Below are 26,852 nucleotides of genomic sequence, written 5' to 3' on the forward strand. Positions count from 1 at the left end.
TCCCAAACCATCTCAATTGGGTTTAGGTCAAGTGACTGGAGGCCAGGTCATCTGGCGCAGCACTCCATCACTCTCCTTGGTCAAATATCCCTTTCACAGCCTGGAGGTGTGTTTGGGGTCATTGTCCTGTTAAAAAAAAAAAAGATGGTCCAACTGAACGCAAACCGGATGGCATGACATGTTGCCACAGGATGCTGTGGTTGCCATGCTGGTTCAGTGTGGCTTCAGTGTGGGACCCATGCATGTAGAGACCATCTGTTCACCTTTTCTGCATCACACAAAGACACAGCAGCTGGAACCAAAAATCTCAAATTTGAACTCATCATACCAATGCACAGATTTCCACTGGTCTAATGTCAATTCCTTGTGTTTCTTGGCCCAGACAAACCTCTTCTGCTTGTTGCTTTTCTTTAGTAGTGTTTTCTCAGCAGCTATTTGACCATCATCATCTACCTCCTGCACCGAGCTCTGACTCACCTGGAGAAGCCTGGAAGCACTGTGAGGATCATGTTCTTTGATTTCTCCAGTGCTTTTTAACACCATCCAGCCGCCACATGTCCCAGTGGATACTGGACTACCTCACAGAACGCCCACAGTATGTGAGGTCACAGGGCTGTGTCTCTGATACGCTGGTCTGCAGTACGGGGGCCCCACAGGGAACTGTGCTGGCAGCGTTCCTCTTCACCCTCTACACTGCAGACTTCTCCATCAACTCCCCACGCTGCCACCTACAGAAGTTCTCTGACGACTCTGCCATAGTCGGCCTCATCACAGGTGAGGACGACTCAGAGCACAGACAGTGGACTCTGGACTTTGTAGACTGGTGTCAGCAGAACCACCTGCTGATCAACGCCGGGAAAACGAAGGAGTTAGTGGTGGACTTCCGGAGACGCAGACCCACCACACTGACACCAGTGAACATCCAGGGAGTGGACATTGAGATAATGGACTCTTATAGGTACCTGGGTGTTCACCTGAATAATAAACTGGACTGGATTCAAATTCAAATCAAATTCAAATTCAAATTCAAATTTTATTTGTCACGTACACAGTCATACACAGTACGATATGTAGTGAAATGCTTGGACAACTGCTCGTGACCTAAAGAAAACAAAAAAGGAAAAGGCTATGAATAAGATAGGAAATAAATATGAAAAATTAAAAAGGGTAAATTTAACTAGGAAGGAATAAAATATAAATTAAGGTTAAAAATGAAATAACTGTGCAACACAAATTAGAATGAAGGGTAAATTTAACTGGGAGAATAAGATAAAATATATAAATTAAAGTTGAAAATAAAATAACTGTACAACAAAATACACAATATAGAACTATCTAAGAATGTATGAAGAAATATAAATAAATATATACACAATAACAGCAGCGTGATTTAAGTAATGAAGTGAAAACAATGTCCAGAATGTCCAGTGTGTGTGTAAGAACTATATGTGTGGGTCAGTACTGTGTGGTGGTGTGATTGAGAGACCGTATCGCCTGCGGGAAGAAGCTCCTCCTCAGTCTCTCTGTGTTGGTCTTCAGGGAGCGGAATCGCTTTCCTGACCTCAACAGAGAGAACAGTCTGTTGTTGGGATGGCTGAGGTCCTTCACGATCTTCCTGGCCTTGGTCCAGCACCGCCTGCTGTAGATTGAGTGCAGGTCAGGGAGCTCGGAGCGGATGGTGCGCTCAGCTGACCGCACAACCCTCTGTAGAGCTCGTCTGTCCTGCATGGTGCTGTTCCCGAACCAGGTTAAGATGTTTCCCGTCAGGATGCTCTCTATGGTGCAGGAGTAAAAGTTCCTGAGCACCTTGGAGGGCAGTTGGAAGTCTCTCAAGCGTCTGAGGTGGTAGAGACGCTGACGGGCCTTTTTCACCACGGTGTTGATGTGACAGGACCATGACAGGTCCTGCGTGATGTGAACTCCGAGGTATTTGAAGCTGTCCACTCTCTCCACTGGGCACTCGTTGATGACAGGGGTCTGGTAGTTCCTCTCCTGCTTAGTGCTGAAGTCCACTATCAGCTCCTTTGTCTTACTGACGTTTAGAAGGAGGTTGTTCCTCTGGCACCAGTTCTCCAGATTCCTAATCTCCTTCAGGTAGGCCGTCTCGTTGTTATCAGAGATCAGGCCCACCACGACGGTGTCGTCAGCAAACTTGATGATGGTGGTGGAGCTGGTAGTGGCCACACAGTCATATGTGTACAGAGAGTACAACAGGGGGCTCAGAACACACCCCTGGGGGGCTCCAGTGCTGAGAGTGGTGGAGGCTGAGACATGTCCGCCCATCCTTACTGCCTGTGGTCTGCCAGTTAGGAAGTTGGAGATCCACTGACACATAGATGAGCTGAGTCCCAGATGCTCCAGCTTGGTGGTGAGTGTGGAGGGAATTATGGTGTTAAATGCAGAGCTGTAGTCTATGAAGAGCATTTTAACATAATTCCCCCTTCTAGTGTCCAAGTGAGTGAGTGATGTGTGGAGGAGATGAGAGATGGCATCGTCTGTGGAACGATTTGGACGGTAAGCGAACTGTAGTGGGTCCAGTGTGTCTGGTAGTGAAGAAATGATGAAGTCTCTGACCAGGCGTTCAAAGCACTTCATCACTACTGAGGTGAGGGCTACAGGGGTACAGGAGTCACAACACTGATGCTCTGTACGGGAAGGGTCAGAGCAGACTCTACCTGCTGAGGCGGCTGAGGTCATTTGGAGTACAGGGAGCGCTTTTAAAGACCTTCTATGACTCTGTGGTGGCATCTGTCATTTTTTGCAGTGTGGTATGTTGGAGCAGCAGTTTATCGGCAGCTGAGAGGAAGAGGTTGGACAAACTCATTAGGAAGGTCTCAGCTCTGTTCTGGGATGCACCCTGGACCCAGTGCAGGTGGTGGGAGACAGAAGGACACTGGCCAAAATAACATCTCTGATGGACAGAGTCTCCCACCCCATGCATGTAAATGTTGCTGAACTGCAGAGCTCCTTCAGTGACAGACTGCTGCATCCTAGATGCATGAAGGAGCGTTTCCGCAGGGCCTTCCTGCCTGCAGCTGTCAGACTGTACAATCAGAACTGTTCCCAACAAACATAGATGTTTACATCTGCGCTGTAACTGCAATAAGTTAATTAACCGATTCGCACTACAACCTGGTTTGCTTCTTATCTGTAGTTATTTTTATTTAATTTAATAACTGTACAATACTATGTATATAGTAACCATTGTCCTTAATGTAAATATGTAAGAAAAAATTGTGTATGTTTCTGTTCTGTGTCCTGTGTACTGTTTGTTTGTATATGTGTCTTTTTGCTGCTGTTACAGCCAAATTTCCCCTTGTGGGACAATTAAAGGATTATTCTATTCTATTCTATAAAGGACTGATTTGCGCGGTTTCCTCTGAACAGCTGATGTACAGATGTGTCTGCTACTGGAACTCTGTGTGGCATTTATCTAGGCTCTAATCTGAGGTGCTGTTAACTCTGAGGCTGGTGACTGGGATGAATTTATCCTCAGCAGCAGAGGTGACTCTTGGGTTTCCTTTCCTGGGGCGATCCTCATGTGAGCCAGTGTGGTCATAGCGGTTGATGGTTTTTGCGACTGCATTAGAGAGAGAGATGTCTGGAGAGTGCCAGTGGTTTGTCAGGTAAGTGAGTTCTGTTAACTTCTGTGTCTTACTGGTTAGCAGGTAGAGGGGGAGGCAGTAGGAGAATTTTGGGTGAGTAACCCGTTTGCTGCGAGTCCAGACGGAATGATCGGGAGAATCCAAGTAGCAGTTGCAGGGAGGCAGGCGGGCGAAGCTGGGAAAAAGCACAAATCGTGGCTGTGTAGTACGGAGAAGACCAGCATCCAGGTGAGCGTGAGTATTGTCGTGAGGGTGAAAAGATGATCTGAGGGATTACTAAAACACAGCTCTGAGGAAAAACACAGCCACTCACCAGGACCATGACAATTGGTTCTTGCCATAATATAATTTTTAACATTTTTCAAATAAGGACATTTAAAAACTTTTTAAAAAATTTTTTTGCTACATAACTCCATATATCTTGCTTCATATATTTAATGTCTTCAGTATGTATCTACGATGTAGAAAGTATTAAAAATAAAGAAAAATCATTAAATAAGAAGCTATGTCCAAACTCATTCCACAACCGAGGAACCTTAATGGCAAATGCTCAGTCGCCTTTTGTCTCACGGACTAGAGGCTCTTGTGGTTTGGACCCAAAAGCAAACAGTACATGTGTACTATGTACAAGGTTTATTTATAGAAAGATGCAAACTCAGATTAAAACATGGATTGAAAATTGAAAAGGAAAACAGGAGCCGTACAAGGTAGAGATCGGGGAAACGTTCAAACACGAGAAACACAAGGAGAGCAAAGGAATGGGAAACTCTATAATATAGGAGAGAGAAGTTACTGGGCAGGAAATCAAGAGAGCGGCTAGAAATGAGTAGGTATTGCAGTGGCGGTTGCTTACTTGCGGTGGCTGGCTAGCACAGCAGGGGGGTGGTCACGTGAGAGGAGAATACCTGGTTCCAGGAGCTCCAGAGGGAGGAGAAATCCGAAAGAGACACAATGGACAGGAGGGCAGGCGAAGGAGCGAGGTGAGTATGTAACCTTTGATTTGCAGACTGACTGACATAGTTGAAGTGAACAGGACCAGTGCTGAAGAGTTACATGGCAGGAGATCAACCCGAGAACAGAGAGACAAGACAGACAAGCATGAACTTGAACACAAGGAGGCCGAGTTACCACGAATGGTAGCAGGAGAGTGGCAGGCAGCGCTGGTTTAAGAACCCTCCTGTTGATTTCTCTGGAACAAGGAGAAGGTGAGGTGCTGGAAGCTCCACCCTAGGGGATGGAAATCTGGAACCTCTCTCACAACCAGGAAAACCGCCCAGGCACATGACATTTTGTGACATTTAATCAGTGACCAAGTTAAACATAAAGAGGCTGTGTTAACACACTCTGCAGGTAGTTCCAGTGGTAGTTTGAGGACAACAAAAGCATAGCTTCTTTCACAATGAATCACAATCTACTGTATAGTCCTGACATGCTGTTGGAGGCTCAGGCTGCATCACAGATGTACAAGTGCAAAAAAGTTATTTCTCAGCTTGAATTCCAAGCTGGGAAATGCATAGAGCCTCTGGCGCACACCATAGTTCAAACTGTTTCTGCTGAGTGCTCTCCCTCAGACGTCTCGGGACATTACAATTTAAGTCTGCAGTGAAGGTTTGACCCTGGGCTAAAAATTCACACATTTTTTTTAAGTTTTCTTAAATTGGAAAGAAAACCAGAGTGTGACTCTGTTGACTCTATCACCAAATATTGCTTGTTGGTCTTTGGGTTGTAGCCACACACTCAGTTCTCATCATTCTCATTTTGATACAGAAATTGTTGTTTAATCTCAAATCAGGTGGATAATGCACGAGGACGAGCCTTTAAAGGGAGGTCAAGTTTTTGACATTTATAGATGAATTCTCATAACTGTTTGATCTCATATTGTATAACCATGAAGGAAAAAAGGCAACACATGGATTTGGACATTGCCAAAATACAAACTGCACATTTTTGACTAGGGAGCACCAGGATATTAGAAATAGAAATGTCAGTCAGACACTCCACCGCCTGATCCAAGATTAAAAAGTATTTAAATAAGTATTAAATGGCCTGCTGTGAAACTTTTGGGCATTTAGGATTTATCCTAATGACTTTGTTGAGCGCTGACTTTACTGACTTTTCATTTAGCACCACCAGCAGGTTAAAAATTTGATGGACTCACAATATCTCAGTGGCTTCTGGCAACACACGACTTTTCCTCTACAACTGTCAGAGATTAATTCTCGTGATTCTGAATGAAAATACTATTTTTATGTCATTTTTATTACATCTGGTCCAAACATATTTCCACACAGGATGAATTTTGAACTGTGTGAACAAAACTGCAATTGCAAACACTATGTAGTGCTTATATTAGAATGGAAGCAACATGGCACAGCCTTACAGTTCTGTTTTTCTGACTGCAGGTTGTTAAGGCCCGACTTTAATCATGCAAGCACAAAAAACGCTGCAAAGCAGTCAGAGTCTCACAGAACATGTGATATTTTGCTTCCCGTTGATGCCGCGGTGCAAAGTGCATCCGGACTTGAAGCGTAATATGTATTGCAAATTTGCTGTCAGGTAGTCACATCACTGGTCTCATCACTCAGAAACAGCTGGGCCAATTACAGTGACACATGACAACAATGGCTCAGCATCTGAAGAATTGGTTACTCCAGAAAATCATGTTGTTTTCTAAATGATGCAGTATGTCAGAATGTGCACAAACAGCATCATAAATCTGCAGCCGGAGGCGGGTGGTTTGGGATTTTATTTAAACTGCACAATAACGATAGAAATAAATAATTTGATGAAGTCATTCATAATAAACTGCGATAATTCACCATAAACAATGGCATACAGATTCATGACTGACCTGTTAGAAATGTGTCAAAGTGTATGAGATTACTATGCAGACTGGTGTCATTTGCATGAGATTGAATCAAGGCAAACACAGTGAATAGGCTTGTGTAATAGAATTGTACCCATTTTCCATCAAAATACTAACTGGAGCCATTTCCATCTTAATTCTACTCCATCTCACAAAATAACATCATGTAAAATGTAACACAACAGTGATTACGCTATAATCCATCCATCCATTTTCTCATCTGCTTATCCAACCATCATAGTGGGGCTACAGAGCCTATTGCTGATAACATCAAATGAGAAGCGTGTTACGCCCCAGACAGGTCACCAGTCCATTAGAGGGCTAGCAGACGGACACACAAACAGTCCTGTGTCACAACTACAATAAACACAGCAAATTAATTATCTGCTTTTATCCATACAGGAATATGGAGTGTACGGGGATGGAAATTGAAGATAAAATGCCAAAAACTACAGTTCCAAAAAATGAGCACTTGATTCTGGCTCCAAACATCGTGACTTTAGCAAACAAAATCATACACTAACAGCCTCATACAAAAAAGAAAAAATAGTTCTGGTCTTTAGCTCATTTCCCTCCTTCATAACAACTGTAACCGTTTGGATTTTGTTAAGACTGTTAAGTTCTATTATCGTATTACTTAGCAGTCACTAACTAGCAGGTATCTGTGTTTGTCCTTTGCACATATATACTTTATTGATGCAGGCTGTCTTCCATAAATTGTTCATGATGAGTCTGAGTCTGCAGAGGGTCCCAGTGCTGTGGAATACATCATGTCTCCTATACAAAGGATGCCATGTCCCAGTGGGCCCCGGGATTACAGGCCTGTGGCACTGACTTCCCACGTCATGAAGACCCTGGAAAGACTTGTCCTTGACCAGCTCTTTCCTATTGTCAGGCCACATCAGTTCGCTTTACCAGCCCTGATGCCATCATCAACCTGCTCAATCGTGTCTACACACATCTAGACCAGCAGGCGAGCACTGTGAGGGTCATGTTTTTCAACTTTTCCAGTGAATTCAATACCATCAGGCCGACCCTCCTGAGTGAGAAGCTGACAGCGATGCAGGCGGATGCCTCTCTTGTGTCCTGAATTGTTGATGCATCAGTGAGGGTGATGAGACAGAGTACAGGGCTATGGTTGACTCCTTTGTCCCGTGGTGCGAGCACAATCAAGAATTGATTATAGAGTAGGAGGACCAGGAAACATCTGACACAGTTTCAATCCAGGGGGTCAATGTGGACGCTGTGGATGACCTATAAATACCTCAAAGTATACATAGATAATAAACTAGACTGGGTTAAAAACATCACTGTACAGGAAGGGCCAGAGTCGTCTCTATTTTCTGAGCTGGTCTTTCAACATCTTCTGGACAATGCTCAGGATTTTCTATGAGTCTGTTGTGGCCAATGCCAAACTCTACACTGTTTCATGCTGGGGCAGCAGGTTGAGGGTTGCAGATGCCAACAGACTCAAAAAACTGATCTGCAAGGCTAGTAATGTTGTGGGAATCGAGCTGGACTCCCTTAAGGTGGTATCAGAGAGGCAGATGTTGTCCATGATAAGCTGGACAAGCTGGACAATACCTCCCACCCACTCCACAACATGCTGGCCAGTCACAGGAGCACCTAAACGCTGCACTGAATGACACAGGAAATCATTCCTGCCTGTAGAATGCACAGTCCACATTGCAATAGTTAAAATGAAAATAATAAGTAACAAAGTTTTACACTTGAGAGTAAAATGTCAATCATATATATTTCATCTCTGTAATACTCTGGATATTTATAACTGAGCCATTTCTTTGTGGTGGGTCATGTGCGATAAACCTCCCAACTATTTGCACTGTCTTCCCCAATTCTGCACATTGTGCTAACTGTTGAACACCAACATAACACTAAGAAGGGCAATGAGGGCAACGAAAATAATAAGGTCATAAAAATGTGAAAAGTATCCACCCTACTTGTGCTTTTTCGAAAATGCATATGAAGTGTTCAAGAGAAAGCAGGTCAATGACTGATTACAAGATACAGCACTGTGCAAAAGTTTCAACTCTCCCCTAATTTCTTTATATTTTGCTAGGAAAATGGGAAATAGGTGCAGTGATTTTGTGAAACGTGCGAATGTAAAGGGAAATACAATATATAAGGCATAAACAGAGTATGAGATATTCAAATGAGCTTGAAAGTCAGCCTGAACTCTCTTAGACAAGCATTTTTAAAATTTCTTTCAGTAGTCTTGAGGAAAGTTCTTCAGGCTTGAAAGACATTCAAAGCTCTTCTTTGGATGTTGGGCACCTTTTGTTCCCTTCTGTGTCAAGATGATCAGACACTCCTTCGGGAAGCCATTCTGTGTACTTTTTTTCTTAAATTCAGGTATACTTCTACTGCACTGGAAGTGTGTTTGATATTACTGTCATGCTAAAACATGAAGCAGTTGCCAGTCAGTTGCTTTCCCCTCCATTAGACCTGTTGTCACTGAGTTTCAGTCCAGTTCTTGTGTATTTTAAAATAACCTCAGGCTTTTCTCCTTGACAGCCACTCTTCCACTGAAACCATTTCTGTTGAGACTTCTGCGAACCATACATGGTCCAAGTGAAGGACCAATGCACCTCTCAGGTCCCGTGTTGTGTCTTTCCTGGATTTCTTTCCTATTTTTCAAGGACATAACTTTCAGATGCTGTTCATCAGCCGTGGATAGGTTTTAGGCCTGCTACTTCTTTTGCCCACTACTTGTCTAGTTTCCTCAATGTTTTTAAGGACACACTGCACAATATGATGAGATATACCAAGTCTTTTGGGATAAAAAAAGAAAAAATCATACCTGTCAAACTTATCTTTAACATTTTTTGTAGATTCATCTAGAAATGGATGAAATGGGAATAAATTATGTCCTTTTACGACTATCAGCATGGAATTTGTTCCATGTTTAAAGATACAAACTAATTAAAGATAAAAATTTAATTAGTTTTTTTTTTTTTTTGCTAAGTCAACACATACAGTAACAACATCCCTTGACTTTTATGCTTGAATGATTTGTAAGTCTGTGTTGACTTAACACACAAACTGAAAATTAGTGAAAAAAAAAACAGTCCAAAGAAAAACACCTTCAAAAAGCTTCAACTGTTGAAGACCGCTGTAAAAAGTAAGAAACTCTTCTAAACGCATAGAAGCAATGAGGGGTGACTCAGTCATTTTGCACAGTAATGCAGAGTTGCTCTCTTGTACCAAGTCAGGACACCTACAGAGCTTTGTGTCATCGCTTTAATGATCAAGCTTCGAGTGTTGAAGTGATTTAAAACAATAGTAATTACACCCAAACTTTCAGTAAGTGGCATTACTTCGGGCCCTACATCCACCCAAAAAAAAATCCCCTTTGAACGCTGCCTTTAAAGAAGGTGTGTTGAAACAAAGCAGACATCTTTTTAGTGATGGCAGGAATCAATATAATTCTTCTCAATTTCCCAGCTCCTACACAGCGAGTCTGTTGTACAGCAATGAGATATCACTTTAATTTAAAAGAAAGGAAGCAAGGAGGACAGTGCAGGCTCTGATGTTTTCTCTTGGCGTCAACTGTGTCTTGGGAGCTAATAAAAATGAGACTGCTGTGCAGGAACAGCTTCAACATGAGAACCCACCATCACCACCACCCCCAGCACTCACACTCTCTCACACACACAGCATTGTATGCTTCTTTATTGGCTTAATAATGGAGCACTAAGAGCATGGAGGAAACAGTTTTCATTCTGCGAGTGCCTGAGCCAAAAATCAAACGAGAACACGTTGGCTTTAGCTTCTCTGGAGGACTTGGTGGAGCAAAACAGCACAGTGATATAATTAACAGCTACTTCCTGAGAGACAGGTGTGTGTATGTGTGTGTCGTTGTGGATATTATAACTGAAGAGCCTGTGTACAGATGAGAGTGGACATGCACACTCACCCTGCCATCCTGTCTGCTTGTAAAGTTGAGAGAGCAAAAACATAATTTGAACCATAATTCCTCGTGATCTATTAAGGGCTATGAAGGGCACTATTGACATGCACTCATCTTTGTGGCACTGTGTGTGGGCATGCCCAAAACCTAACCCCGTACATCTGAAGGACAGCACAAACATTGTAGTGAGAAAAAAAAACACACTAAGAAGAAACTCTTGCTATCTTCCACCCGACTGCTTGCAGGAAAGCTGAAGGTAACAAATCAAACAAGGAAGTCGGAGCCCCAAAACATTTAAATGGAAGGCAGGCACAGCCTCACAATGGTTTTCGCCTTATCTTCCCTCAAACACCTGCCATGTCGGCTGCTACTTATCCTCTGATTACAGCTGTCGCCATTTTGCTGTAATTCACCAAAAAATTATTCCTGAAATAAATAAATATTATAACTCACAGAGAGAGAGGGGAGCAGAGAAAGCATGTAGTGAAATATTCAAGTAAAATATTCTCTGGGAACATGGTGTTCTGAGATTGGAATAAATAAGTAGACAAGGAGCAGAGGGAGAAAAAAGGGAAAAGTCAAAAGGAGGTTTGACGTGATGTCTAGTCTGGAGTCTGGGCTGTTGCACTGTTGATCTCTGCTCTACACACAACTCTCAAACAAGGTCATGATAACAATGAATGACAACTTTTCTGCAATTGCATTATTCTGTACATCCCCGTGTTATCTGCAGTGACCCTGGGTTCAGAAAACAGATTCTAAGATACATGTGAAAAATAAAAAATACCTTTATGAGCAAAGAGGAAAGAGAAGTATTTTCTCTGTCGGTGCAGGTGCAAACAGTCACAGCTACAACTCATTCACTTTGGTCCAGATCGGATTGAATAGTTTGAGTGCAGTCATAAACTTTCAACCACACAGAGTGAATCGTTGGCAATCTTAGAGATGAGATTTCTGCATTGGAGCACAGTGGACTTATCTTCCCATAGCTGACCCGCTGTGCTTTAATAGTGATTTGCAAATCTCATAAACCTCTATTTTATTCACAACAGAACATAGAAAATATATTAAATGTTTAAACTTAGACATTTTACTTTTTCGTGAAATATAATAGCTCATTTTGAATTTGATAGCAGCACTGTATCTAAAACAAGCTGGGATGGGAGCAACAAAAGGCTGGAAAAGTAAGTGGTACTACAGAGAAACAGCTGGAGGAACATTTTGTAACTAATTAGGTTCATTGACAACAGCTCAGCAACATGATCGGAAATAAAAAAGAGCTCCTAGAGAGGCAGGTTTCATAAAAGTAAAGTAAAACGAGATTCACCAGTCTCCAAACAAATTGTCTACAAATTTTAAAACCATTCCAGAATAATGTTAAAAACTTTAATAGCTCGTCCTTTACAGCGCATGTTATCATCAAAAGATTTCTTGAATTTGGAGATTTTCAAATAGGATTTGAAAGTCAATATTAGATACAATGTTACATCTTCTCTGGGCAACTCAGTAAAAGAAGAGGGGCTACACAGTAGTAAAAATGGACCTGTCTCAACTTTTTTGAGATATGTTGCTGCCATCAAACTCAAAATGAACTACTATGTTTCTTAGAATAGTTCATGTTTTCTATATTCTATTATGAATAAGCATGGGCTGCTTGAAAAATAGCTGTATTCTGTTTTTACACATGACATTTACACATGATCAAATAAGAAGAACTTGTGGTGGTCATGCCCTGCGTCAGATTGGTGACCTGTCCAGGGTCCTGCTCCCCAAATTTACTAACCACCAATTCTAATCTAGTTAATAGGGGTGCAACGATACTCGTATCGATATTGAACCGTTCAATACAGTGCTTTCGGTTCGGTACGCATATGTATCGAACAATACAACATTTGTAATTTATTTTATCAATTTTCCTTCTGACGATGCTGTCTGTGTTGAGCGCTCAGTGAATCTGCGTTCGACTACTCCGCCTAGGCTGCACTGTCGAGCGCAGATCCACTGAGCGTTCAACACAGACAGCATTGTCAGAAGGAAGAGCGCAGGGCAAGCTAGCGAGACAGAAGTTAAGCTCTACTTGCAACAGGCAAATTGAACCTCATTCAGATCTGGCGTTTGGAATTATTTTGGTTTTCATGTGACGTATGACCCTGAAGGTAAGCGAGTCATGGACTAAAGTAAAACAGTATGTTGGATGTGCCATGCAATGCTCAATTACATTGGTGTGAACTAGTGTGTTAGCGCAGTTAGCTCGTTAACGTGTTTGCCGTCTAGCCCCATGCACGGAGCGATCGGCGGTAGCTCGTTAACTGGAGATTTGCCGTGTTGTGGCGTTAAGGTCATTTCAACGAGATTAACCTGAAAGCACTAGTGGGAACACAACGAATATGACTGCACATTTACGCCGACATCATCCTAGTGCAAAGACAAGTGGAAGCAGACAAAAGAAAGCAAGCATGCTACTAACTTTAGCCGAGTCATTTAGACAGCTGTTAGCACATGATTCTCCTTATGCTGCTGAGAATATAGCCCAGAAGAAGCGGATAGTATAGCTTTTATTTTGGAAAGAGCCATTTCTCTGTAATAAACTCTCTTTTCCAAAGATGAGTGATTCCTCAATCAGATACAGGGCTTGCAATATCGCTAGCCCGACGTCCCGGAGCTAGCGATTTTTTCAGTCGGGCTACCAAAATCTATCTCTTCCCTGCCCGTCGGGCTATTGTAGGAAAAATATATGTCAATGCTTTTGCATTCTTTCAGAAATGTAGCTGGGTAATTATGTCATTGGCATCGGTGAGCCACTGTCAATATGTGACATATTGAAGTCGCGTTTGAATTTGCGCTTGTTTTTTTGCTTTCACTTTGCAATCGTGCGAAGTGTGTATAGAGAGCGACAGCACTGATCTGTGAGTGATGATAATTTGTGCACCAATTCCTCTGACATCGTCTTATTAATCGTTAGCTTACTATGCAAACATGACAAGTGAAATCTCCCGCAGCAAGCTTACACATATGAGAGGTTGATCGCGCAGAGAATCGCTGAGCTTATGTGAGTGAGCGTGTAAAAGCATTTCAATTCTGCTGAGCCAAATAAGACAGGTCAGGGTGAAGAAGTGACAGCCAAAGAAAAGCTTACCACAAAACGGAGAAGTTATGACAAATCAGACTATAAGGCAAAAAGAAAGTGCAGCTTTATGGTTTCATGGACAAAAGAATTTCTGTGGCTGCAATATGATGAGCTAAATAACCAGGGCTGCACATAAGTGGTCCGCAGGTGCGCATTCGCTGTCAAAATAAAAAACACGCACAAGGGTTAGGGTTAAATTTAAAAACTGTACTTTTGAGTTAAAATATATATTTATAATTTTAATAAATGACAAATTAAAAATGCATGAACATTTTTTTGTATCGAAAAAATATCGAACCGTGACACCAAAGTATCGAACCGAACCGAACCGTGAATTTTGTGTATCGTTGCACCCCTACTAGTTAAATATATAATAATTATTAGTTAGGGTATTATTTACTTCTGATAGTTAATAAATCCTTCAGTGGTTAAAATTCACACATTTAAATCAGTCTTAAAGCACATTGTTTTCTTTTTTTTTGTCCCATCCCACTTGTTGATATTGTCTATTAGAAGACCCTTGTATTCTCACAGCTTTTGAGTTTGATCACGATTAGAGAATCACAGACTTTTCCGTAAAGGTGTCTGCCAGCTTTGGTGTGAACTTCCCTGTCAGTGGTAACCAGCTATTTCCAATCATAACCGCAGGCCGTTGCTGTCCACCAGCCCTCATGTTTTGACATGGTGATGAGGGGACCCTTGGTGAGGACCATATTTTTAGCTAATACCAGTGAAAGCAGTACATGATATAATTAACATAGCAAGTTTTGTCAGCTTTATTGTTCTACAGCTCCCTGAGATTATAAAAACAACAACAAAAAAAAAGTTTCATACGGTTTACTGCCAGTGGAAAAAAATATATAATTTGATCCTAGTAAAATAAGGCTAGCTTCTTTGTTTTTAGCTTGTTTCTGTGGTTACCATGCTCATAAGGTGATCTGTGTTAACAGATTGATAGGAAGACAAACCATTGTCACAGTTGCATGGCAGCACTAAATAGCCTTGTTTATTCATGAGAGGAACAGGCAAAGAAATTGTCCAGTAAATATGCAATTCCCAATTAAGTTCAGGTACGTGTTCCACAAATGTGTTCTTAAGTTTACCAGCAACATTCACAAGTTAGGTGGAATTTTCACGTGGTTTAGCCGTCTATCATGAGTGCTTTTCTAAAGCGTCAGCAGACAGAATAAATGACACAAACATGATTAAATATAAGGGCGCACCATTTCAGCTCACGCATTATACAAGAACTTTATTAGCATGCACAGCAAAGCTACAATTTCTGCACAGTTGCTAAAAGTGAATGTGTAGTCAGTCCTTCCCAATTCAAAGGAAGACACAGCTCAAGTTTTGTTTTTCATAAAGTGGGAGAGGCTTCTCTGCTTCACACTGTGCATCGTATCCTTCCCACTGGTGTAGTACACTCCAGGATCGAGGCCAGTTTGTACCAATGAGTGTCACAAATTTTTTCACGGAATACATGATCTTCATGTAAATCCTTTCATTGTTTGTCACAGGGCATATTGGACATGTAGGTAAAGAAAATCCTTCTTGGAATTGAATAATACATAAAATAAATGGATGCTTTGCATTATAACAGTATTTGGTGTCGTAAGCACTTCAGACAGCAGATGAGTGAATTTGGGTAATCAATGATGAAAACTACATGCAGATAAGGACAAGTTAAACCATTTAGCTTTTATACCAGTGACTTTCGTGTATCTATAACTCAGTTTTATCACTATTAGAGGCTGAAATATGATAGTGCTGATATTTGATGATGGTGATGGCTTCCATGTGAAAGATGTGAAAGACTGATAATGAAATACAGTGCAAAGTGACTGTGAAAGTAACACAAATTAAATCAGGCATTTCATTTTTAATATTCTGACTCCCGTCAGCTCGGCAGCAGATTACAATGTTTAAGTTTCCCCCCTTTTGCCCATCTGTCAGTCGCTATTGCTTTATTCTCTTTCTTCCTGTTATCCACCTGCCTGCCACTCTTTTTTTCTCTTTCATTTAGACACCACCACACACCCACACACACAGCAGCCACAACTGCTTCAGTAGCAGGTAACACATACTGCTCACACTCCAAAGTTCTCTGTAATGCCAACCAGATAGCAATGCTGCCCTCTGCTGACCATTTAAATGAAGCTATTACTATATAAACATCTGGAGGAGATAACTACTTTTAGGACCTTAAGAAAGGGCTTTATAGTCAAAGTAAAATGGCAATAAATAGGATATGTGTTAAATCGTCCGTCCTTGTTTATGGACTTGATGAGTAAATCTACCAGTAGTGCCTTTGAAACTTAATTGGACAAATGTGTGGCTGACAAAACCAGCAAGCAAAAAAGAAAAAGAAAGGGAAAAAAAGAAAGAAACAGTGTAGCTGACTGGTTGCACTGCATCTTCATAATTGCACACCAGGCAACTTCACCGACGGCTTCTTCAGGGCCTGTGCTGGATTTGCACATGCTGGTTCCCTCAGCCTAGGGCTAAATGCCATTTCAAGGTAGACCGCTCATCAAGATGATTGACAACTGTTGGAGCAGGAACTTGAGGGGTTTAACATGAGGGGGAGAAGTGTATTGCACTGGGCCCCCTCAAGGCACAGAGACGCATATTTTAGCTTCTGTCTCAGTTTTCTTTGGGGTCAAGCACATTGATTGCAGTGGCTGTTTGTGTTTTGGAGAGTTGGAAAATATCAGTTTGTTAGCTTGACACAAACACAGCTGTCGTGGCTTGTGGGGGAGGGTGCAAGCGAAATACTGCTATTTATGATCACATTAACAGTCATAATGATTTTCTGTATGCATCTAATCTGTAGCTAGCCACCAGATAGCACACCAGAAACGTGCATTATATGCCTGCTAGCCCAGCTTCAATAACCCTACAATCATTGGCGCTGTTTACTTTTATGTCCGAAGTGATGGCCACACCCTACGTTCTAGTTTTTTAGAAATCTCTCAGTCATGACATGGTACATAGCTTCAGATGGAATCTAACAAACTAACGCGCTGCTAACTCCTAAGTCCATTAAACCTTGTTATTCCTCTTTTCATGGATGCCTGGATATTAAACTTTATTTTAACAGCTGGGAGAACAGCCACAATGAAAATTTTTATTGAAGATTAAAGAATTTAGGCTGTTTGGAACTCTCAGTTATGCCACAGTGTTTGAGAACCAAAGACGAGTTTGGACCCAGAAATGGCTAATGATGTCAGACTTTAGAGTCAAGCTTCCTGACATTTCCCTAATGGCTTATGATTGACAACAAGCATCATCGTGAAAACTGAAGCAGACACAAGAAAGCTAAAGTCTTTCAAAAAATGAGCTATTCCAATTTCATCCACAGAATGACACATTTGCTGCCGGCTACGAAAACACGTTGGGACTCTACTCCTAGTTTCAGGTTTCCAGGTGAAACTTCTTATGACTCCTCCATACAGTCTGTCTGCCAGGCATCACTTTTGCTAATTCCAGCTACTAAAGTGGACCTCCTGAACATGTTTATGCTGTTGGTGCCATCTGGAGCAAGTCAGAAAATCACTGAATAGAGATAGACAATCCAATCACTATATCCTAAGGTAGTGAGCTAGTGAAAGTGGGCCAGAAGGGAGGTCAGAAGCCCTCCTTCTTTCGTCTTGTCTGTAATTACAAAAGCTAAAAATTAGTTTTGCTGCACGTGTATTAAGACAAAATGAAATGCATAATTAAAAGCAATAACAAGTGAATTTCACACAAGCTGGTCCTGTGAAAATAGCCCCTGCATGCAAAGATAGCAGAATGGGGAAAATGGAGCAGGAGGTGGTGGGGACACACACAAACACGCACACACAGACACAACAGTGAGAATGGCAGCTGATCATCTCCAGCAGCCATGTTGGAGCAGGAACAAGATGCAGCCAGATGCTATGGACATTGGTGAACAGGCATATGGAGAAGAGAGATGCAGGGATTTGTCAAATTGCACAGTGCTCTTGTCAGGATTGGCAAAAAGGAAAGGAACTGCAAGCTGGTTGCTTTAAAATAAGAAGCAGAGTTTCTTGTTCTGATTAACAGTGATTGTCATCACCAAGGATATACAGTATATAGTAATTTCTTCAAAAAAAAGAAAAGAAATCATCAGTCGAGCTGAACACTATAAGCTTCTTTATCCCCTTTTGTTTGGCTGTGCCTTATTGTTACTAATAAGCCTCACTGATGCTTCACAGCAGAGCAGGCATCCTGCTATTGGAGAGACCTGTGGAGACAGATGGGAGATTTACAAATGCTGGAAGACCAGGGAGCGACGCTTGGCAATGGCACACCTCTGAGAGATTTCCTTTTTACTGCAGCCTTCTTGTCTTCATCAAGGTTTGGTGCTATGGTGTCACTTTTCTGCTGCCAAAGTGAGCTGCAACTTAGCCGGGAAAGACGATGTCAGGACATCTGCTGTGACTGCGCAGGCGGTAATTTTCATCGTTGCAACCGACCTTGTAGATTTTGCAAAAAAGCATTCATATATACACATACAGTCATAGTTTTCAACTTACCAAACGGTTTGGGAAATTGAAATGGAAACTGATGAATATTTATCTCCTTCCTCCGTCATTTTCCCATTCAGTCTCAGAAATGAGGCAGTCACATCAGGTTTGTGTTGAGCAGGAAAAGGGGAGTGAGCGTGTTTTTCACAGAGTGCAAGGCAGTAATTCTGCAACTGAATAGATTCCTAATCACACATTACTAATCTGGCCTCGCTCTCGTGTACCCGCAAACAGCTCCTCACTCTCACCCGGCTCCCTCTTTTGTTTGCTTACCCGTCCGGGGGCCTCATGGATAATAACGCGGACCATTGCTCCGGTCACAATGAGGAAACAGATCCCCACTCCAAATCTCATAACCTGACGCTGGCAACTCACTATTGATTTCTTTCATAAACCGTGCTCCGTGTCTCTCCTGCCTTCTCCCACTCTTTCTCTCAGCGCCTCGACCCGCTCTGCTCTCGTCACCCACAAACTGCACACCACCCCACCCACACCCTAAAAGAGTAATTACTCACTCTTTTATTTTCTCCTGCATGGTTCCATATCAGACTACTCATCTCTGACAGCGGTGCAGCTCAAATTAAATTCCCCCATCTGATAATGAAAGTCATTAGGTCCCGCTGGAGCCTTATGGAAGGCCAAACAAAGCCTGGTGGAGGCCTGTGTAATAACCCCGGGAAGGGACAACACAGCTGAACAGAGAAAAAGAAAGGCATACAGGGGCTTACTGGCTGCACAGCTGATGCCTTTTTACTGATTATTCATAGGCAGCAAACTTCTGAAGGACAAAGAAGTCTCCATAATACAAATATCCACTGCGTGTGTAAGAAAATAGATATTCTGATTTTCGTGAACTTTTTAAACAGCATTTATGGGTAGCAATACTGTACATTTCCAGTGATTATACTGGGTTCCTTCTTAAACCTGCACCTGACAGCATGATCGATAGCCATGCCAGCGTTCGAGCTAATTTGAATGAGCTTTTTAAATTAGGTGGCATTTAAAATTTCCACCATGGGAGTGAACTGAACCGTTTTTCCTACTCTATTACAAACACATGCAGGTGCAGTAACCTGTGTCACTCATCTGAGCTCTAGTGAGAGGCTTGTATGTTAATTTGCTACAGCCCTTATCCTAAAGGACGCTAAATGCGTTTTCTTTTTTTGTTGTTGCATATGAAAAATGAAGCAGATGTATCAGCCCCTCCAGGAATTCATGATCTTTGGATCGCAAGAATTACTACAAATCCAAGCAAACATGTATTTGTAGGCACCGTTTTTTTTTTTTTTCATATGTCAACCAAATAAAATAGGTAAATAAATGAATAAATGTGCAAAAAAAACCAAAACACAATGACTTTAACTTTGTTTCTTTTTTCATATGGATGACATCTTCATATACAACAGTACAAATGAATCAAAACCCACCTCTGGCGCTGGTGCCCTACCCTCAATTTTAAATGCATATAGACACTGAGGGTTTTCGGGAGGAGCCGTGCTGCTCTCTGGCAGGAAGCACCATGCCCTCCTGTGTTTTAAATGTACTTTAGAACAGCACGCAGCAACATTACACATGAGTGGGCGGAGGGAGGTTTGGGGTCTTCACTCACGCCCGTTCTGTTAACCATCGGGGCTGGGGGTCTGGGAGGAGGTGCTGGCTGTCACAGTGGGGTCTGGGATGCGGGGCCTCCCTGCTACTGCAGATAAGAAGACGGTTTGCTTTCCTCCACCCCAGAGAGAAGGGTTACATCTCCTGGGTCCGGGTACGATTTGCCCCTCTGGGGGCAGGGGTACCCGGACCTGAGATCTATTTGTGTCTGTCTCCACGTCGGGTGAGGGCCGAGTATTTGTTTCTGTATATGGGGGTGGGAATGCACGTATTGTGTCTGCATGCGCCTGTTTGTCTGTGTCTATATGTCAGCTTGAGTCTTAGACTCCACCTCTCTGGGAACATCTCAGGCTCTATGAGGTATGGAGGCCTATCTCCCCTCACCACACTTGCTGCCGGTGGCTGATGCTCTCAGACGTTGGTGTGTTGGTGGTTCTTGGTGTCTGGGGCTGGGCACTCATGTATGTACCGACTCACTCCTGGTGGCTGATTGGCGGGGCCTGGCGCCTGTGGCCCGGCTGGGCCCCTTCCAGGGGATGGGGTGCCCTCAGGCCTCTGGGCCTGAGGCTCGGTCCTCTCTGGCACAGCTGGCTGCCGGCAGAGCCCACGGGCACGTCACTGCAACCCCCTCTGGCCTCTGCTCCATGGCTGCTGGGTGACCTCTCGTTTGGGGCTCTCCTCAGCTCTTCCCAGGAGGGTGGCACGGTTGCCCCCCTGGTGGTCCTCCTTGGGTCCTTGTATTCTGGGGCCTCTGGATGTCTGGGGCCTGGATCTCCTCCATACCTGTTTCATGCCCTGGGGGACGGGGCTATGGCTCCCCACACTCCCTAGCAGATTGTTACATGGAAAAACCTTTTGAATACAAGCGTGCTGATGCACACAGGTGTGCACACGGGTGCTCACAGACACAAACTACACCTTTCTTGGCTGCTACCTCAAAGCACATTGTGCGCTGTCGATCTTGCGTGCTGCACAATAACATGTAATATTTAGTAGCTACTCCTATCTACTGTTAGCTAGTTTATTGTGATGGTGTTGTATTTGTTATGTTGCTCTTTTTTGTTTGTTTTCTCTTCTGTTTTTTCTTATCTCCACACAGGTGATCCAGGTGTTTTGTTTGTTTGTTTGTTTGTTTTTCTCACCATCTCTTCTCCCCTCTATTTCTCTTTCCCTCCCTCTCTTTCTTTCATTCTTTCTCCCTGTCCTATCCCCCAGTCATGTCTGTCCTGTCTGTAACAACCAAAAATCAAATAAAATAAATACATAATTATAATAAAGGTCAATCAAATGGATCAATATGGCAAGGCCATGATGATCCAATTGGTAAAGTAAATCCACTTGGCATCTTTCTTGGCCTTCAGACAACAATTCTGATGGCTAAAGATCCAAACGGGACAGGTAAAAAACAAACAAACAAACAAACAAACAAATGAATCAAAACTACACTAGCTTATTGAGGGATTAATTAGTGCAAAAGTCAAACCAGACACATTACAGTCAAATAATTCTGAATTTAAAATACATGGGAGCATTCAGAAACAAAAAAGAGGGTGGTTGTCCGGCTCCTGTCCCAACATCAACAGCAGAAATGGAAAAAGGAAACATTTCCAACCACACCATTCGGTCAGCAAACACGCACAACATAAGTTTGTGCATATCTTTGTATTATTTATTACCGTAGTGTAGATGTCGGTGAGTGCATTTCTGCGTTTTCTTGTCCTCTACAGTACAAGTTAATTAAACATTGACTGTTGATTAGAAAAATGAAAAACTTTTTCTGTTTACTTCTGAAGTCAGGGAAAAGCAAAGCAAGTCATGCATTCAGGGATGGGAATTGATAAGAATTTAGCTGTTCAATCAGTATCACTTGTGGACTGTTACTGGGTTCTCATTGGCTCCATCAGAGTCACCATCATTGCTAAGCAGCAATAAAGAAATTATTCATGCAAATTAATTGCATGCTGTGGATCAAATGTTTGTGTGGGTTTGTTGAGGTATTTACTCTCTTTGTTGTGGTCAGTGTTGGCACATATCACACAGAACACTTTTCTTAAAAGTAATGCAATATGTTACTTATTTACCCCTGGGAAAAAGTAATTTGTTATACTACTCATTACATTACTTTCATGTTACTGTGTAAAATGATCTGAAACAGTATGTGTCATAATCACCATTTAACAATATAAACCTGAGGCTACAGCCCCACACACCAACACAAAACCCTAATGAGGACACACATCTCTAAGATCTCTCTCTTAGTAGAATACAAGGCTGACCGCACGAAGCAAAGATGAATCCAATGCAAAAAGCGATCTCTACAGTGATTCTGCTTTAGAAACATGAACAGGTAGAAAGGGAGGCTGCAGCCTGGCTGCTCATCTGTTTGCTACCTTTGAAGTTAAGGGTCTGGCTGCTGGGGTCGGCATTCACTCAGCTTTCACTCTGGGTTCTTGGATAGCTTAGCGTTAGCATGGTGTCTTGGCAGATGCTTGTGCAATAAAAATTAATGTCCATATCGATGGTCTAGACTGCGTCGCTACTTTCCTCCTCTGACACGCGAACTGAAGACGGCTCATTGTAGTGCGAGTGCAAGAACCGATAAGCGGGATCGACAGGCAGGCAGACTAAAAATTCCAAGGAATTGGAAGAACCTGTTCTCGATTCCCATCTTTACTTATGCAGTTTCCCATGTAGTGACTGCCTAGTATGGACTCTATTGCTGGAAAAAGCTGTGCCACTCATTCACAGTTACTCAACAGAATTGCAATGAAAAATCCCCCATGGCCCTAAAAAGCATTTTCACTATGGGATAACTGTTGATACCTTCAAATGCAAACATCCATGATCCAGGTTATGTAGCTGCAAAATCTTCAGAACACCTTGAAGAGATCATTTTACAGCAGGTTACATTTAAAAACAAAAAGGCAGTTTCACAATAGTAAATGTATAGCATTTCCATACATTGCCAGTAGCTAGTGATGTTGCTTGTTTTCTAGCCTTTTAAGAATTTTAACATCTATATAAAAGGTCCCTTAAAATGAAAGATTGCTTTCTTTTTTGAAAGTAAAAGAGCTGTGACACACCAAACAACAGCATATCTAGATTTCAGACAATTACCAGATGCAGGATATATGTGTGTACTGTATGTTTCTGCTTGCTTCTCTTTTCATGTAGCAAGTGTAAGCCTCAGCTAAAGAACTCAGACAAATGTTGGACTGGTTCTCTCCATGGCCAAATAAACAGGTCCAATGAATAAAAACAGCAGAAATGACTGCTTTTCGCATGCGTGTGCGTGGTTGCCGAGGTGGGGGGTCCCTCTATTACAGCACTCAAACCATCAGGTTCATTAGCCCAACAATTACGCATTCATGAATTTGCTGTTAAAATGGCATTTGCTGAGCCGAGCACGCCAGCTCCTGTCAACCTTAAGTGCTGGGTAAAATACTTTTAATTGGTCTCAGTCTTTCGCCTGGTCGATTGTGGGGGCTGGCTTTTCTGGGAGCGCAGTTGAAACATCGGGGGCTAAAAGCCTCCAAGATGGTGGGATGGCAGAGGCAGAGTGGAGGAAATGCTTTGGAGGGAAAGGTCACAGTAATCACCATAAAGGGCAGCATGTAAAATAATTAATGAGAGAGTAATTGGCTGCTAGTTGTTTATGTGCATCTGTGTGTGTATTTAATGGTAGCAGAGACAGCAAGAACATGGGCACCAACATAATAGAGGCAGACAGTATTTCTTTGTGTCTGTGTCTTTGTAGGTGTGTGTTTATGTATGTGTATGTGCGTGCTATGTGGGTGCTGGTACTGATTGCGGCTGCATTCAGGTGTAGATTAATTTTGTAGGTGTTCTTCCAATGACATATTATCCACCAGACACTGAGTCTGGAAAGCACAGCTTTATTTTACAAGAAACCCTAATTCCAAAAAAAAAAGAGAGAGAAAGAATGTCCCAACATGATCTTTTCTTCCAAACTGATCTCACTTTTGTCTGGTCGATAATGACAAAATGAGACCTGGATCTCCAGTTATGACCAAGCAGTTTTCTGTTGAAAAATCCACATTTTCTTAGCACAAAGGCTTCATGTCAGGTAAGAAGCAAGACCATGAGCATGGGTGACTCTGTGCACTACAAGGTCATAGTTCATGGTGACTGTCAGTGTGTAATGTGCCACTTTGCCTAGCAGAAAAAAATTCAGCACGAATGACCTAAGACATATTTGTCAGTGCAGGCCAGCAAATATCAGCTCAGAGCGGACTGAGCCTGGACTACTTGCTTGATCTGCCTTGCTGTAACTTTGTCTACTTCACAAAAAAGAAAATTCTGTTTAATTATTACTGTTTTGACATGCTAGAGGAGATCCAGCATGCATTACTGAGATACAGCTACAGAGTGATATAACTGGGCTTTCATGTAGCGATCTGAAAACAGCAGTTGCACTGAATATGATCCAGAGAAGGCTGGCCCCTAAGGATGCCATAGTGGATGGCTCTGCATATTTGATTTACAGATTTTTACACCATATGCACTTTCTGACTCAATCACGGACAAACCCCCAAGGATCAAACGCTAGGTGACAGCGAGGAAGAAGAATCCCATTTTAAACAGGAACAGTCTTCAGGAAGAACCAGACGTTGCATTTTGAGCAACCAGGAGAGATAGGAAGAAAGGTAGGAAATATAAGAGAAGCATGCAGAATTTCGACCAAATCCACCCACAAAAATATTAGCAGACTAATTACTTCAAAATAGCTTACTAAAAAACTGTAGCTGGATTTGGTCTATAACCAGTGTGTGGCTATTGGCCATTAGGTATCTTCTACATCGACTTCAGTGTCAAGCTCTGGTACTTGACAGTTGTATTTACTGAAAGCTTGAGTTATAGTTCTGCATTACGTCTATGATGTAGCTGTATAAGCTGCATCATAGCCTGTAGCCTCATGTGCATCTTCCCAGAAGAGAAAGTACACATTGCAGTGATGCGAATCATCACTCTGATTGGTTTACTTCATACTAATAGTTCATGCAAGGACCAAATATATTTATTAGCACAGTTGTATTAGGCTCCAGTTGTACCTAGCTTGCCTAAATGCTTATAGCTATTATTATTATCAATAATAATAATATTCAATAGAACTATTTTGTCCATTTTGTAGTTATAATAGCACTTTATAATATTTCTATTGCATTTAATAAACCTAACAAGTATAAATACATATGCTGATTTCACCCATACAGTGTAGTCTTTATGGGGATTCAAAACAAGACTATAAATCAGGCTCCATTCTATTAACATGTCACAGGTAGATTTACATCTGTGTGATTTTACAGCACATTTAACTGTAGATATTGGAATATTTTATTATATCATGTTACAAGCTACTGTAGAATCTCAGAACCTTCTTTAGTATTCAATCTCCCATTTATTGGTTTTGACCTTGATATATAAAAATAAGGTATTGATCTATACACTGGTCAAAACTGCACGGAAAAAAGTCTGCATCGTCTGCCTTCTGAAACACAGTCAATCCATCCATTACAAATGAACAGAGGTGGCATCACGGAGGTCTTCTGCAGTCTCAGAGAGACACTTCATATCACAGCAGCGCTAACACATCATCATTTAGTCTGCCCTGACAAACAGCAGTAATGCAAGAGATTTGACCGCACCTCCACAGAAGCAGCATTATGAAATGGGAATCAGAGGCATGCTAATGGCCAGGGAGGTGGGGGAGGAGTGTTGGGTTGGGGGAGATCGAAGCCCATGTGGCATTTAGTCAATACCTAACAATGGAACACGCTGAAAACTAAATGCCATAGGAGCACAGGGCTGGAGTTAATTGTCGGATACTTCTCCCCTGCTAACTTTGAGGGCCTAATTATTTTAAGGCGTCTGGAAAGGGATAGTTTGCTGAATCAATGTTCAAGATGGAAATACACGGCCTGATGTTTTTCTCCCCCCCAAACCCCCGTTAGTGATTTGATCGATTTTGAAAGTCAAAAAAGGCAGGCCTGCTTTATACTTAGACGCTACAATGACTGCTTAAGTATTGTTTTCTGCTTTTATCTTTTTATCTGCTTTGTTGATGGATTTTCCAAATAATAACTCGCGCGTGTGAATGCAACCAACTGAGTGAACGAAGGGAACATCTGATTGTGGCCGACGTGGATGGGACCATTTTACACCGCCGTTGCTCGAGCGATTCACATCTGTTGTCACAATGGGTGGCACTTACTGATAATGTCTATAATCAGCCTATTTAATTCTTTCAACAGAGTGGCAGATATGAAACAGATGGCGAATCTGCAGGCGTACTCTAAACACAACACGTTCCATATTATTGAGATCAGCAGTTGGTGGAAGGCCACTGTATCTAAACACGTTATTGTATAGTGGCTGTGGAAGAATTGGAAGGCTAAGTGAAGCTCTGCACTTCGATAAATCATTCTTTATGGGTACACGGGACTAACCAACCATAGAAAGACCTTGAGTTGCATTCACAGAAAAGCAGAGCAAAATAGAGTGTCCGTGCACTTTAACCTTCCAAGAAGAAGAGCGGCTTTTTTGTTGGCTTTGTACTTTTTTTTCCCCTTTGGCCACCATAAAGAATCCCTCCTCCCTACTGTGCTGCAGCAGAGAGTTTGATCAAACCCCTGCAGTGAATCATGTTTACAGTCCCAAGCACACAGTAAACAGACGCACACACACGCGCACTTCACTTCCTCGTACGTCTTCCTCAGGAAAAGCCGTCTTTGGCGTGCATCTGAAATCTCTGTGCAGGTGCGGGACGAAAAGTAAAAACCGCAGTGGGAGCAACGCATGTCGTGTGATTACCATCATGCGGCGTTTTGCTGCTGTAAGCGGTTTGTCAAATAAAGTGCACGTTTGGGAGCTGACAGATGTGGAACAAGGCTTCTCCTCTGTTGCTCGTTGAGAGGTTATGGCTGCAATCAGAGCCTCTGATAGAAATTGAAATAAACTGGTCATTTAGGGCCTCTCTAGCTTACACACACACACACACACACACACACACAACTCGGAGCCATGTAATCATTCACTATCCACAAAGACTTAAGCTAAGACCAATGTTTCTAGTTTATTTTTTGCTGTAGCAGCTTGTATGGAGCATAATATACTGCATAGTGATATTTTTAATAGCGTTTTCATCTGTGTAAGTGCAGCACGG

The sequence above is a fragment of the Simochromis diagramma genome, unplaced genomic scaffold, assembly GCF_900408965.1.
Source record: "Simochromis diagramma unplaced genomic scaffold, fSimDia1.1 OVJJ01000705.1, whole genome shotgun sequence".
NCBI classification, from domain to species: Eukaryota; Metazoa; Chordata; class Actinopteri; order Cichliformes; family Cichlidae; genus Simochromis; species Simochromis diagramma.